This window comes from Mauremys reevesii, linkage group 23, assembly GCF_016161935.1.
Source record: "Mauremys reevesii isolate NIE-2019 linkage group 23, ASM1616193v1, whole genome shotgun sequence".
Taxonomy (NCBI): Eukaryota; Metazoa; Chordata; order Testudines; family Geoemydidae; genus Mauremys; species Mauremys reevesii.
Genome location: NC_052645.1, coordinates 19,772,320 through 19,785,514, shown reverse-complemented (window position 1 = coordinate 19,785,514; position 13,195 = coordinate 19,772,320). Strand labels below are relative to the sequence as shown.

The 13,195-nt window shown below is 53.6% G+C and overlaps 1 protein-coding gene across 5 annotated transcripts in view; it reads left to right on the top strand.

Moving 5' to 3' along the window:
- Positions 1–13,195, top strand: part of DLGAP3 (DLG associated protein 3) — a 123,664-nt gene that overhangs the window by 66,696 nt on the left and 43,773 nt on the right. The window contains exon 2 of one of the 5 annotated variants that reach the window (XM_039511734.1): positions 12,757–12,884. The exons of the other annotated variants lie outside the window; for them this stretch is intronic. The gene's annotated coding sequence lies outside the window, so the exon portion shown is untranslated. The remainder of the gene's footprint in view (positions 1–12,756; positions 12,885–13,195) is intronic. 5 annotated transcript variants of the gene reach the window in all.

Genomic DNA, 13,195 nt, shown 5'->3' with positions numbered 1-13,195 from the left:
TTTAGTTAAATTGGCCCAATTTCCTCCTGTAGACAAGGGCTCAGTTGATGACTAGTATCAGAGGGGTAGCCGTGTTAGTCTGGATCTGTAAAAGCAGCAAAGAGTCCTGTGGCACCTTATAGACTAACAGACGTTTTAAAGCATGAGCTTTCGTGGGTGAATCCCCACTTCATCGGATGCAGTTGATGACTGTGGGGTGTATTGGTCTCGTAACCTGCTGTAGCACTGCGAAGGGAGGGAGCCTGTGGGGGGGTAGGCGGGGTGTTGCAGAGGGAAGGAGGTTGGGATAGAGGGTGGGTGGTTCCAATCCTTGCGATTTCTGGAACTGTATCATACATCACCCACTCTGGGGGTGGGGTGACGACAGAACCGGGAGCCAGACCCAAAGCCCAGTCCCTCCCTGAACAGCCCCAGGGGTTCCCCAGCATCAAACGAAGATGCCACTGCGTGGCTATTGCACATGCTTGGCACTGGATACTAGCACAACGAGTTAGCTAGCAGGAGTGCAGCAAGATGTATGTCTGCAAGCTGCAGGGGCGCTATGGGCTGCAGGCTGCAGCCACAACCCCTTGGACTGTGCCTGTGCCAGATCTTATAGCCAAGCAGGGCTGGGGCATGGGGTCGGTACGGGGATGGGAGACCTCCAAGAAGGGTCCAGGTGATGGACGGATAGAAGGGCGTGTCTGGGGATGGACGGACGGATTGATGGATCAAAGGGTGTGTCTGGGGATGGATGACTGGACGGACTGATGGCTAGAAGGGCGTGTCTGGGGATGGATGGCTGGATGGACTGACAGATCGAAGGGCGTGTCTGGGGTTGGATGGACGGATGCTGTTGATAACGCTGAGCTCCGAATGAGGCCTGTAGGATGCCTGCTCTGTCTAGGCACCGGCATTTTTAGACATTCCTTCTCTGGGTGTTAGACCTTCTCTAGTGAAACACCTCCCTATAGTATAGAAGAGCTCAAGAAGGGTTTGCTCCCCCTCATGTTAGGAGTGAACTATCTAATATCCCCTCAGGCAAAGTTGTGTCCTTTCCTCTTTATTGTGGGTTTGCAGCTTTGCACAGAGGGTCAGGTGGCCATTGTTCTGGGGCAGCTGCTCCCTGATCTTTGGGCTCAGCTGTTGATTGGGGAGTGAGCTGGAGCCAGGGCTGTGGGAATGTTCTGCCCTCTCCGTAGGGCAGGGAAGCTGGTTGCTCTGGTATGTTAGCGGGGTTAGCTGGTATCGCCCTGGGGAGGAATGGGGTGAGGCCGCCCCTGGCTGGAGGGGCGTGGGGTGCACAGCAACAAGCCCGCGTGTGTCTCTTGCAGGCTTCACAAGTCCTGTGGCCTGGCCTCAGCTTCAGAGCCTTGAAATCGACATCCCCGTCTTCCTGCGATCCACTCCGCCTTGCTGAGAGAAGGGGTGTCCTTTCACCGGGGCGACTCCGGCTCTTGTAGGAGGAGTCTGGCCGGTGGTGCTGGGGTTCAGGCTGTATCCCCAGGACGTGGCGTGTGAGAGCCTGGTGTAGTGTAGGTGCCCCGAACGCCATCCCGCCCCCTGGTGTCCCCAGCTCTGTTCGGGAGGGGTGATCGGGGAGTTTGGGGTGTCACAACGATCCCGTGATTAAAGCTACTGCTGGACTGCAGCCCGCGTCCCTCTCCTCTCTGCTGAGGTGGCCAACGTGGGAGTTTGCGGCGGTGGCGGCCGCAGCAGCAGCAGCATTTGTGATGTGGACGCTTGGTCCACTAGGGACTTAAACTGTGAGCTTTCTGGGGCAGGGGATTGTACAGCTCCTAGCACACTGGGGTCCCGGTCCATGACTGGAGATCCAGGGTGCTGCCATAGTACGAATAGGAACCGCTTTTGAACTGGGCTAGATGTACCAACCTAGAGGCGAGGGGCTCCCTCTACCAATGCTAGTTCCTAGATCATCTTGTCCCACTTCTTTCCCCACGTCTCTGTCTCTGGCTTCTGACTCTCCCCTGCTCCCTCCTGCCTGAATTTCATGCTGCATGCAGATCCGTGTGCGTATGAGCTAAAGACACTTCAAAGCCCATAATGAGCTGCTCTTTATCTTCCTGAGCCTGTTAGGCTGAGCCGAGCCGTCTTCCCGTTGCCTGCTAAGCTGTACGTGATCAGTGTGTGCGCGCGCCTTGATCTCGCTGTTCGGCCTTAGGATGAAGCATTTCCTCTTTCCTGCTCCCTGTCCCTTTGTCTGCCTGCCTTTTACTTCCAAGCCCACTTCTCTGTGGACTCATGAACCTGCAACTCTGGCCTTTTTTCCCTTGTGAAGAACGGGGCTATTCAGACATGCTCCCGTCTGGCAGCTGAGCCACGCGAAAGCCTGGCAGAGCCTTGTTTAAATGAGGACTATTCAATCGCTTCATCAGTCCCAGCCCGGATTCCTCATTTAACTCAAATCCCAAACCAGAGATCTGGGCCAGATCCCATCTCCTGGGCCTTTCTGTAATGTCCCGGGGGCAGAAAAATTCCTCTTCTGGGGGAGTGGGAAGGTTGCAGTGGCTGGATGTAGGGTGGGTTTGGCCACAGGGCTCCCCCTTCCCACGTGGTCCGATTATTTTAGCTCCTTGTCACTGCAGCTTTCCCTCCACCTGGGATGGGGTGGATGTGTCGTGGCCCTGTCTGGAGCCCGTTGCCTTGGCCGCAGGAGGCGCTGGGTGGGAGAAGACGGATTCTCTCCCCTCGTGGCCTCAGCAGGACTCTGCCTGCGCCCGCGTCTCTGGCCCATGGAGCCAAGCGCCCCGTCTCGACTCCTCCCCAAGGGGGTGGCGAAGGGCCTGTGTTGGCTTTGACCCCCACTGTGGCAGGTGGGGATTAAAGGCCTCTCCAAAGACGGCTGCGGGAGCGGGTGAAGGGCAGGCCGCTGGGTGCCTGGCTAGCCGGAGCCGTGGGAACCTGTAGCGCTCCTCTTTCGAAGCGGCTGGGGAAGGCCCGTTCCCGCCGGCGCTCCCCGGCTCAGAGGACAGGCTGGCTGGTCAGAACCAGGCTGGGAGAAGCAGCCTCTGGGCTGGCTTCCCCTGCCCCATGCCTGGCTTCACAGTGAGGGGCTTCCCCTCCCCTGGCCGGCAGGATTCCCTCTGGGGCGCCTCTGCAGGCGGCAGACCTGCTCGCTGAGCCCTGTGGGGACAGGAAGGGGATGCTGCCCATCATCCATCCCTTCCTGCCGGGCTGGCTCGGCTCCTCCGTGCTCCAGCCCAGCGTCTAGCTGTCAGCACTGGGGCTGCCGAGAGACGACTTCTTCCACGGGCCACCGAGCCGCAGGCCCCGTCCAGCCAATCACGCCTAACTGACATTGGCTCCTGGCTGGACAATGAAGATAATCCTAATGTGGCCCATGTCGGCCTGCTGTTCCTGGTGCACTGGGACGCCTGGGGGGGTTGGAACTTCCCACCCTGCCTGCACAAGGGCTTGGCTGCCAGCTGGCTGGGGGATGCTGCTGGGGTAACCTGGGTCCCCCGTGTTCCCATGCATGTGTCACACAGGCCATTGCCACGCTGCCCACGTGGGACCCGGGCGGGGGTGAAGCTGCGGCCGCCCACAGGGTGTCAGAACCTGGAGCAGCTCCAATAACCGAGCACCCAGCTCTCTGCCTAGGCAGGCGGAGGAATGAAAGGGCCCAGCCGGACTGTTTTCTGGGCAGCACGGAGAAGTCTCAGTGCCCAGCTGCTTTGAAGGACTGGCTGCCCCCTGATGTTCCTGCCCTTCAGGAGAATCAAGTCCCCTGGTTCCTGAGGTCCCTGGCTGTTTCCTCCGGAGTGGCCCTCAGCACGTGGCAGTGCCCACACTAGCATCCCATGGCCACACCGGGGGAGACTGGCTTTGGGGTTGCATCAATCTCTCTCCATCCTGTATCCGAGAACGGCTCCTCTCTTATCTGATTGCTTGAGGCCTGCCAGACCCTCACCCCACAATGTCTCCTCCCCCGTCACCATGCGGCTGTCTCTCTTCTCTCTCTCTGGAGCCTGCTCTGTTCTGAATTGGCTGCATGATCAAACCAGTCAGAGAACATCTTTCTCAAAGGGGCAGCGATCCCACCTCTGTCACCTCCCGAGCCTGCTTCAGAGCCTCAGGTTTGTGTTCTCTCTTCCTTTTCATTTTTGCTCCTGCAATTTTCTTTTTTCTTAGCACGTTAATTGGAAAAATAAAAAAAACAACCCCTGCCTGGCTGTTGCGGGCCAGATGCTCGGCCGGTGTAATTCAGCCTTGCGCCCTTGTCTTCAGTGGAGCCATTCTGCTTTATGCAAGCGGCGGAGCTGGCCCTGTGGCTGCAATCGCTGTGAAGTCCTAGGCAGAATCTCTTCCTCGCCACGTTCCTGAGCTGGCGTCTTCAAACGGAGCCTGACGATCTTTGAGAGCTGAGCTCCCTGTTGAGTGGCACCTGTCAGTTGGCTAGACGGGGCGCTGCAGGCGTCTGGGGGCAGCTTGCTGTCTCTGCGCTTCCAATGCCGCATCATGGGATCTGATGCCTTTCAAGATCCACCCTCTTCAGTCTTCTTAGTTCATGATCCATAGCAATAAAGCCATAATCTGATGCTGGCTCCTCTGCCTGGCTCTTGGGGTGACTGACCTTCTTGGGAGCTGTAGTGACTGGGCGTTCGGTTCATGGGGGATGTGCTGGAAGCTGTTTACAAATGCTGATCCTAGTGGGGGCCGAGTGGCTGTGGTTCCCAGGGGCTGCTTCAGGAGATGATCGTGCTCTGTCCTGGTGAAACTGAAGCCCTAAACATACGGCCATGGAAAGTAAAGAAGTGTCATCCCTGTGGGGTGGACTGAGACTCAGCAAGTAACATGCCCAAGGTCACACAGTGAATCAGTTGCAGAATTGGGAATAGAACCTAGGAGTCCAGACTCTCAGTGCTGTCTTAACCAAAAGTCTCATTGCTTGGGGATTTTGCTTGTATTTTCTGCACCCTGGGGTGCTGCCAGTTAGCTCCATTGCCTCACTTAAAGCGGGAGCTCTGAATTCCATCCTTCAGGATAAGATGGAGTCCTGCAGAGTCTCTGGAGGGGTCCCAAGCACTTTACAGCCTCTGGAAAGGCTGGGTTCTGATCTCGTTTAGGTGATGTCAAAGAGACGAGATGGGTAGAGTGAGTGTGTGTGTGCGCGCGCACATGCATCACGCATTACTGAGGATTTGCACTGGTATGTCCAGGTTTAGACTCAATTCTTTATCTAGAGGAATCCCTGGAGCCTTAGGGCCTGATTCTGTTGCTCTGCACCTCGTGTTGTTACTTACACCAATGCAGAGTGGATCTGATGGATCCGTGCCTGCTTTGCACTAGTGTAAATGGTGCAGGGGGGATGGTGAATGCAGCGGGGCCTGTTGCACAGCTGTAGCATAGTGCAGTGCAAGACCTGAGTAGCAGGTGATGGAGGAGTAGTGTCCCATTTACAGGTGCCCGGCTCCAAGGTGGAGGGACCTGCCTGATTCTCCATAACGCCCAGGGATTCCTAGAGGCTCGAGCATGTGTCACTGTCACACCAGTATTTCCTTGCTCTGCTGTAGGAGTAATTGCTCAGATGGGGACATGGGGCAACTCCCATCCCTCCCCTGGAATGTTAATGAGTCAAGAAGACTCAGACAAATGGCTCATTAAGAAGCAGTGCTGCATTGCAGGATTTTTCATCCCACCCGACCGCTGCATCAGCAGAGACAGCACCTCTCTCTCCCCAACCCTGGCGAAGGATCTGTCAGGGAGCCCAGGGCCTGTGCCAGAATTAACCATGTGCTTAATAAACTACCCCCCTGCCCAACGACCCGTCTGCAGAGTCCTCTGGGGGAGAAGTGAGCGCGGTGCAGTGGGCGTCATAAAGCAACCCTCAGATCTCGTCTCCTCCCCAGAATTAGATCCGTCACTTTCCCTGGCCCAATAGGATAGAATTGGAGTTGGGGTTCTGACCTCCCCCCTGCCCCCCACTTGCTGATGGCAGGCTCTGGAGCCAAACTCCACCGCCTGGGTCCAATCCAACGCAAACGTCCAAGCCCTTCGGGGGCGGACGCCTGGCTAAGAATTTACGAGCCAGAAAGGCCAATTCTCGAGTGGCGGAGCTGGAATGAAGGGCACAAGGCAAAGACGAATCATTCAGACGCTGCTGCCCTGTAGCTGTGCCTGTCTAGGGATGGAACCTCCCGAATCCATCAACTCGGGCACCTGGGCCTGGCTCCCTGCACCCTGTCAATTTTGAATGGATTCCAAACGCTTCCTTCTATTCTGACAAAATCAAAACCGTGTGTGGGGAAGACTTCAGGGTTGTTTTTTTTTTTAAGCAAACTTGATTCTTTAAAAAAAAATTTCATGGCAAATAATTTCTCCTCTTTTAGGCCAGCCCTGGCTGAAGCCTCTCCCGGCCACTGGGATCCTAACATCCTGCAAACGTGTCTGGAAAGCCTCCAGGGCAGAGGGTAGCATGGGAAGTCACAACCTAACTGCCCTTGCTTGCGGGTTCAGAAGTTCCCACTCCCATCCCTGAGAGAACCTCTTCTAATCCAAAGCCTCCCTTCGCTGGTATTCTCTGTGGACCAGTTGCTGGTGTGATCCTTCTCCCTACGCGTGGCTGCCCTGTGGAGCTGTGCGTGGCATGATAGAGAAGTGTTTTATGTGCCAACTGCGGGACGGGGGACAGGGCCGGCGGAATGATAAATAGCCAGGCTCAGGCGTTTATAGAAGCAGAGTTAATTAGCTGCCTTGATGGACGACACGGCACCTGGAGGGTGAGACTCAGCCAGTGAATGGCAGCGAACTCCTCGGCCTGTCTGGGCAGGGTTGGTGCCCTGGGAAGTGGCTTTAGGCTCAAGGGAGAAGGAATCATGGGGCGGGAGGGGGAAGCGATGTTATTGCTGATCCAACAGAAGTGCGACCTCCAGCCAGGTAGTGGAGGAGAGAGCGCTCTTAATTAGTGGTGGAGCATGTCTCCTGTGCTCTCAATCCCCCCCATGCGTCGGGAGCCCAGCAAGGCTGCACGCGTGTGGCTGCGCTGGCCTGTTACAAGGCAGATCTCAGTCACTGCCAAGAGGCTTCCAGTCTCCAGCGCCTCTTGCTAACGGGGTGTGGGGGGGCATGAATAACCAGCCTAGCCCGGGGGTCGCGCCAGTGTCTGAGTGCAAGTGTATGTGGGGAGAGAGCCTCGCGTGGGCTGACCCGTGTGGCCTAACCAAGTGGCAGTGGCCTTGCTAACAGCCCTGCTGGGGGCACCATGGTCCTGGAGGGTCCGGCGCTGGGCTGAGCCTCGGGGATTCCATTCCTGGCTCTGTCACTGACCTGCGGGGTGTCCTTGGGCACATCCCCTCTCTTTGTGCCTCTGTTCCCCGTCTCCCCTTTGTCTCTTGTCTATCCAGCCTGTAAACCCTTCCTGGCAGAGACTCTCACTATGTGTCCTTGCAACACCTAGTGCAATAGGGCCCTGATCTTGTTTGCTTCTCTAATACAAATCTGCCCCTCCCGCCCCCCGCCGATGACCTCTGCCTTTTAGCATTTCCTCGCGCTCGCTCCCTAGTCTAGCGCCTGCCTCTCTCGCACTTTCGCGCCCTCTTTCTTGTCGCCATGCACTCGGAGGGCTCCTTTGCCAGCACAGCTTCCGCGCCTCGCTCTGAAATTCTGACTTGTTTAGCTTGCACTTGCAATTCCTTGGGAGATATTTTGTCCTTCATGACTTTTAAAATCTTGCCTCATCCCTTACTGATAGCTGCCTTGGGGTTTTCCTGCCCCGCTCCCGAGCAGTGGCCTGTCCGAAGCCCTGTCCTTTTGGTGTAGTGAATAGTAACCGGTTCTGATTTCCCCATTACATCAGTGATCCTGTCGCCCTGCTAACTCAGTGTGCCCCAGTTTTCTTTCTCTCTGGATTTTTATCTGCTTTGGGTCAGAGTTAACCCTTGAAACCTAGCGGGGCTGCCTGGGGTTAAATCACTGGGAGTTTGGCCAATGGCCATTGACTTCAACTCCCCAGGGGAGTTGCAGAGACTGCTTCAGAGGAGGGTGTAAGGAGCAGGCATTGGCAGATGGGGGAGAATCTGCCCTCAGATCAGATATCACCCTGGTGGCATCTACTTAGAGATGGGCTTTAACTCAGGAGCTTGAGGCATAGGGACGTAGGACATGGGACTAGAAGGGACCACCTAGATCATAGAGTCCAGGCCCCTGCTACTGCAGGCAACTCCGTCCCATAATCCTGTCCCAAATTCGTTAATATTCCTTCCAAATGGCTGTTGGCAGGAACTCTCCTAACGCCGATCTTATCGGTGTCAAATTTAGATCCTTTTTTTTTCCAGAATCTTGCTGATTTCTTGGTCTTAATGACATCCTGTGACAGTGAGTTCCACAGTCTAACGATATGTTGTCCTTCAGTCAGTTCTGAATTTGCCACCTCTTTAGTTGCATTGAATGTCCTCTTGCTCTTTTGAGACAGGGAGAACATAAGCTCCTGATCTCCCTCCTCTAGACCATTAATCACATCATCTCAATCCGTTATTACTATATGCTACCAGATTATAAATATTTAACAAAAATAAGATCTCAGAACATTCCCACCCATGTATGTGCATGTTGCTGCTGCACAGCTCCATCTGCCTTCTTAATAAAACTTGGCACTTTACACATTCAAAGCCCTGTGCAAACATTAACTAACTAAGCCTCATAGCATCCCTTTGAGGTGTTTGGTATCCTCTCCACTTTACAGATGAGGGAAACTGAGGCACGGAGCAGGGAAGTGAATGTTTAGGTTGGTTCTTTCATCCGAATGGAAATTCCAGTGAAACAGCCGTGCTTGGGGAATGTACCACCGCAAGAGCTGCAGCGAGTACCAGCGGTGAAGGAGTTAATATGTACATCTTGAATGGCGCTGGGGGTCTTGAAACCCAGCTAGGTTTCTATAGAAGGGAGAAGAAGGTCTTGTGGCTAAAATGTACAAGTACGCACTAGGACTCCTGGGTTCTATTCCTGACTCTGCCACTGTCTTGCAGTGTGACACTGTGAATAAGCCACTTTAGGCCTTGTGCCTCAGTTTCCCCCCTTTAAAAAGGGGATAATTCATTGCCCACCTCTTAGGCATGCTGTGGGGCTTTCTGCAGTATTTGTAGGGGGGTTGGGACCATCTGAGGGAGGGAGGTTAACCGGCCGTTGATTTAAACAGCTTTATTCCTGATCTGTAGCAGTGTGAGGCGGAAATCGGGCCAGATGTGCATCGAAAATGCCCAGTCAGAAAGAAGATGTAGGCAGCGCAGCTGTGCAGGTCATTTTGCCTTGGAGTTTTGATACAGCACCTCTGGCTTCAGAGAGGCTGCAGCCCTGTGGGATATCGGCTTGTCTGCTTCACTTGGAGGCTTGGAGATAGAAATGTCTCTTGTTCTGTCAGTGATAGGTTCTGAGTTGGCTCTGGGCCTCTGTGACATTTGATGTGATTCAGTAATACCAGCCGCAGCAAAACATCTGTCAGGCAAACAGGGAGGGAAAACAATCAGCAAACAGGAACGAGCCATTATGTAGGTCAATGTACCAAGCAATAAGATAACAGTGGGTGTGTGTTTAAAACCTTCAAGGAGCAACGCTAAGCAAATTTTCAGGCCACTTTATCCTACTGAAGGGAGATTTAGAGGAAAGTTCTTTATATGAAAGTACCCAAGAATCCCTCCTGCTTCATGCTCGGCGGAGCTGATGGCGAGGCCAGGGAGATGCAGTGCAGAGAGGGGGAGTCATTGCTTAACGCGGCTCCACCCCTCGCTGTTGGCTTCGTGGAGCTCCATACTGCATGGCTAATCTCCATGTTTCCCTAGAGGCTTTAGGGCGTGTTGGGCTTTCCTCCCCCAGCGCCTGAGGCCAGGATGGTTCAGTGCCCAGTGTTCTCAAATAACTCACCCTAGCAGCAGCCGGGTCTGGCCCAGGCCTCGTGGTGCTCAGACACCAGCAGCCGGGCAGCGCTTCCACAGGCTCCTTCTCCAGAAGCGACGCGGTCCTTGTGCCAGCGACTGGCACCAGCTAACCCCTGCCCAGGCTGGTTTTAGCATCGAGACGGGGAACTCAGGGGGACTCGCAATACGGGAGATGGAGGTTAAAATATGGTGTCTGGAAGGGACCCAGAGGCACCCGGCTGGGCTTTCCAAAGAGGCAGCGCTTGGATTAGGGAGCAGTCCTCCTCCGTAAGGTTTTTCTGGCACTGTGGTCTAGGGGTTAGAGTAGGAGATGGGGAGACCCGGGTGCTTGTTCTAGCTCTCACACGCTGCTGACGGTGCGCAAGTCAAGTCTCTCTGTGCCTCAGTTTCCCCATCTGTCGCATAGGGATGATCCTCTGGAGTGCGGCATGGGGGGTGTTAAAGCTTGGGGAGCTCCAGATGGAAGGCAGCCTAGCAATCCAAGTACCATCAGCCGCAGTGGAAAATCAATTCATAGACTGTCCTCAGGGATCATGGTGACCCTTCTTTCTCATCTCAAGGGAACTGGCATTTCAAGGTCTTCTGAGGCTAGGCCAGCCTTCCCTGTGTTCTCGCGGAGGAGCGAGATACAGCCCCTGGATCTCTTGCGGTGTCCTTGGACGGCTTCCTTCACCCATGTTAAAGGGCTCCATTCATCTGAGGAGAAACAAGGTTTAGGATCATTTCCTTGCAGTGCAGTAAGCGCACAAATAATCTTCTTCAATGAGCTAGAAAATGTTCATCTGTCAGAGGAGCTGCAACTGAATGCCATGGTGCCAGTCCCTGCATCATCGTGTGTGTCAGCGGGCATGCAGCGGGAGGCTCTGCTTGCCACGGGCCATGTTCCCCACGCTGGGGGCTGGGCAGCAGAGCCGATCGTGCACCCCCTCCCCCGGCTCAACCACCCTGGAGGAGCCAGTGGATGCAGAAGACGCTCGGCGGGGGTTTAAATGGGAGCATTTAATAGCCGTGGACAAACAATGTGTGTGTGACACTTGCTCTGCACCCAGCCGCAGATCTGAGTGTGCAAAACGATCACTTACGTGTGCAGAGAGGGGTTAGTTGCATGCCTTTGTGCGGCGTGTGGTGCATGATTGTGCAACGGGGCAGTCGTGCATTTTCATGTGCAGAGGAGCTTGCATGGGCACTCCTCCGTTTGTGGTTGGAACTCCTAGTTCATCCCCAAGGCCCCCGACCCTGAGCGCTTTGCAGTTCTGAAGACTCTTTTGTTCTTCCCCATCTCAGGCCTCTCTTAAACTGAGAGCAGCTCTGAGGCAAATCTCCCCTCCCAAATCCCTGGGCAATGGAGAGGAAGGATGGCCCAGTGGTTGGGGGACCTTGATTGGTACTTGGGAGACCTGCGTTCAATGCCTTGTTCAGCCAGAGGCTTTCTGTGCGACCTTGGGCAAGTCACATAAGCTCTCTGGGGTTTGGGACCACCCCTATAAGATGAGGGTAATAGAACTTTCATCTCCCACAGGGGTGAGGAGGATAAACCCATTCAAGGTTGTGAGATGCTCAGTTACTACACTAGTGGGGGCTAGATATGAAACCTACTCTGTGTTGAGAAAGTGCCTGTCACATCCTGGGCATGTCTAGAGCCAGGATGGGGTTGTGCTGCTCTCATTTTGGGGGTGCAACATTTATTTCCCCGCTCTAAAAACTTGGCCTTAAAAGAGAAAAAATATGCCTCCCCCCCACCCCTCCCCCCCATCTCCTTAGGGTTTCTGCAGTCAGGAGAAACGGAAGAAGCCAAGAGACTCGCATGCAAACCGGGGCTGGGCCTTGATTGGCCAAAGGGCCCAGGCAGCGGCTGGCCATTCTCCCAACCAGAGTGAAATGTGACTGTGAAGTGAATCACTCGCTCGGCGTGTAGACAAAATCTACCCCTGTGTGTGTCATATAATGTCAGTGATGCCGTTCACAGGGGTCTCTGACCCTGAATGAACAGAACATTGTTCCCCCCTGGAAGTTAGTGCTGCCCAAAGAGGCCTGTCTTTCCGGAGGAGTAAAATGAGGGAGAGCTGAGGGGGCCATGAGGTTAAACTGAAGGGCAGCGAGTGACCCGAGGTGGCAGAGGAACCCTGGCACCTGCCTCCCAGCCCTGTGCTCGGAGGTTGAGTGGCACATGCCTTATTCAAACGTCCAGCTCTAAAGAAGTGATGCGCCGTGTCAGCGATTTGCAGGAATAGCTGGGGAAGGGGGGGATTCTGGCCCTTTCCTTCCCCTACATGAGAGCCCGATCCACAGCCCACGAGACCCACTGGGGCTCTTTTCATTGACTTCAGTGGGCTTTGAATCAGGCCCTTTGCTTCTCTTGTAATTTCCCCTCCTCCACATTAATACATTGGTGCAGCATTTTACACATTTGTTTGTAAAGTAATTACTTACAGGAATGACAAATTTCTAACTAATTACACGATCGCTTTCCTGTGCGAAAGGACTAATGAAATATCCATGACCTGCTTTCAGCTAATTCAAGTTTTAAGAAAATAATTACACTATATAAAATTATCTACTAAATTAGGTGATTCTTTACTAAACTCAGGTTTTTTTAGACTGAGTAAATTTTACTAATACACCGTCTAATAAAATACCACTGTAACTGGTAATAATTAAAATATTTGCTTTCAATAATTCTTTTCACTTATGACTCATTATAAAAAAAAAGTAAATAGATTAAAGGTGCAGTCAAAATGACCTGGTGGGATTTCATATTTATTTTCTTCTGATGATTGTAGATCAAATTTGCTCAGTTCATGAGTGAAACGACCATTTTTCTACCTGCTGCGTTAAGCCAGTATTGGGAATTGAAGCTGTGAGCTTGTTCTGTCTCTTTCATCACCAGCCATAAAGATCCCACAATGGGAACTCCTTTGACGTTCGCAAGACAGAATGGACTCTGGCATGGTCTCCCATAGCTGTGTATTGTCTCTTCAGGGCACAGGGCTGTGAAAGCTCACTTCTGTTACTATGGTAAGCAGAGATGACTGATTCTGAAATTAATTTTCTATCCAGCTGCAACAGATTGTTCCTTCTGTAATGGGCAGAAATGGATCTGTCCAATATCTTCAGCTTGTTTATACATTACAGAAGTGTTAGGAGGAAAAGAGCCACAGCAGCAAACAGCATCGGCTGTTAAATTATAACGTGTTAAAAAATAATCCCCCAGGCTGCATCCTCTGCTAGTGTCAATCAGTGTCGCCCCAGGGAAGTCAATGGAACGGGGCGGATTTCCACCAGCTTAGGATGCGGCTCCAAATGTTGAAATTCTTCACACTAATACT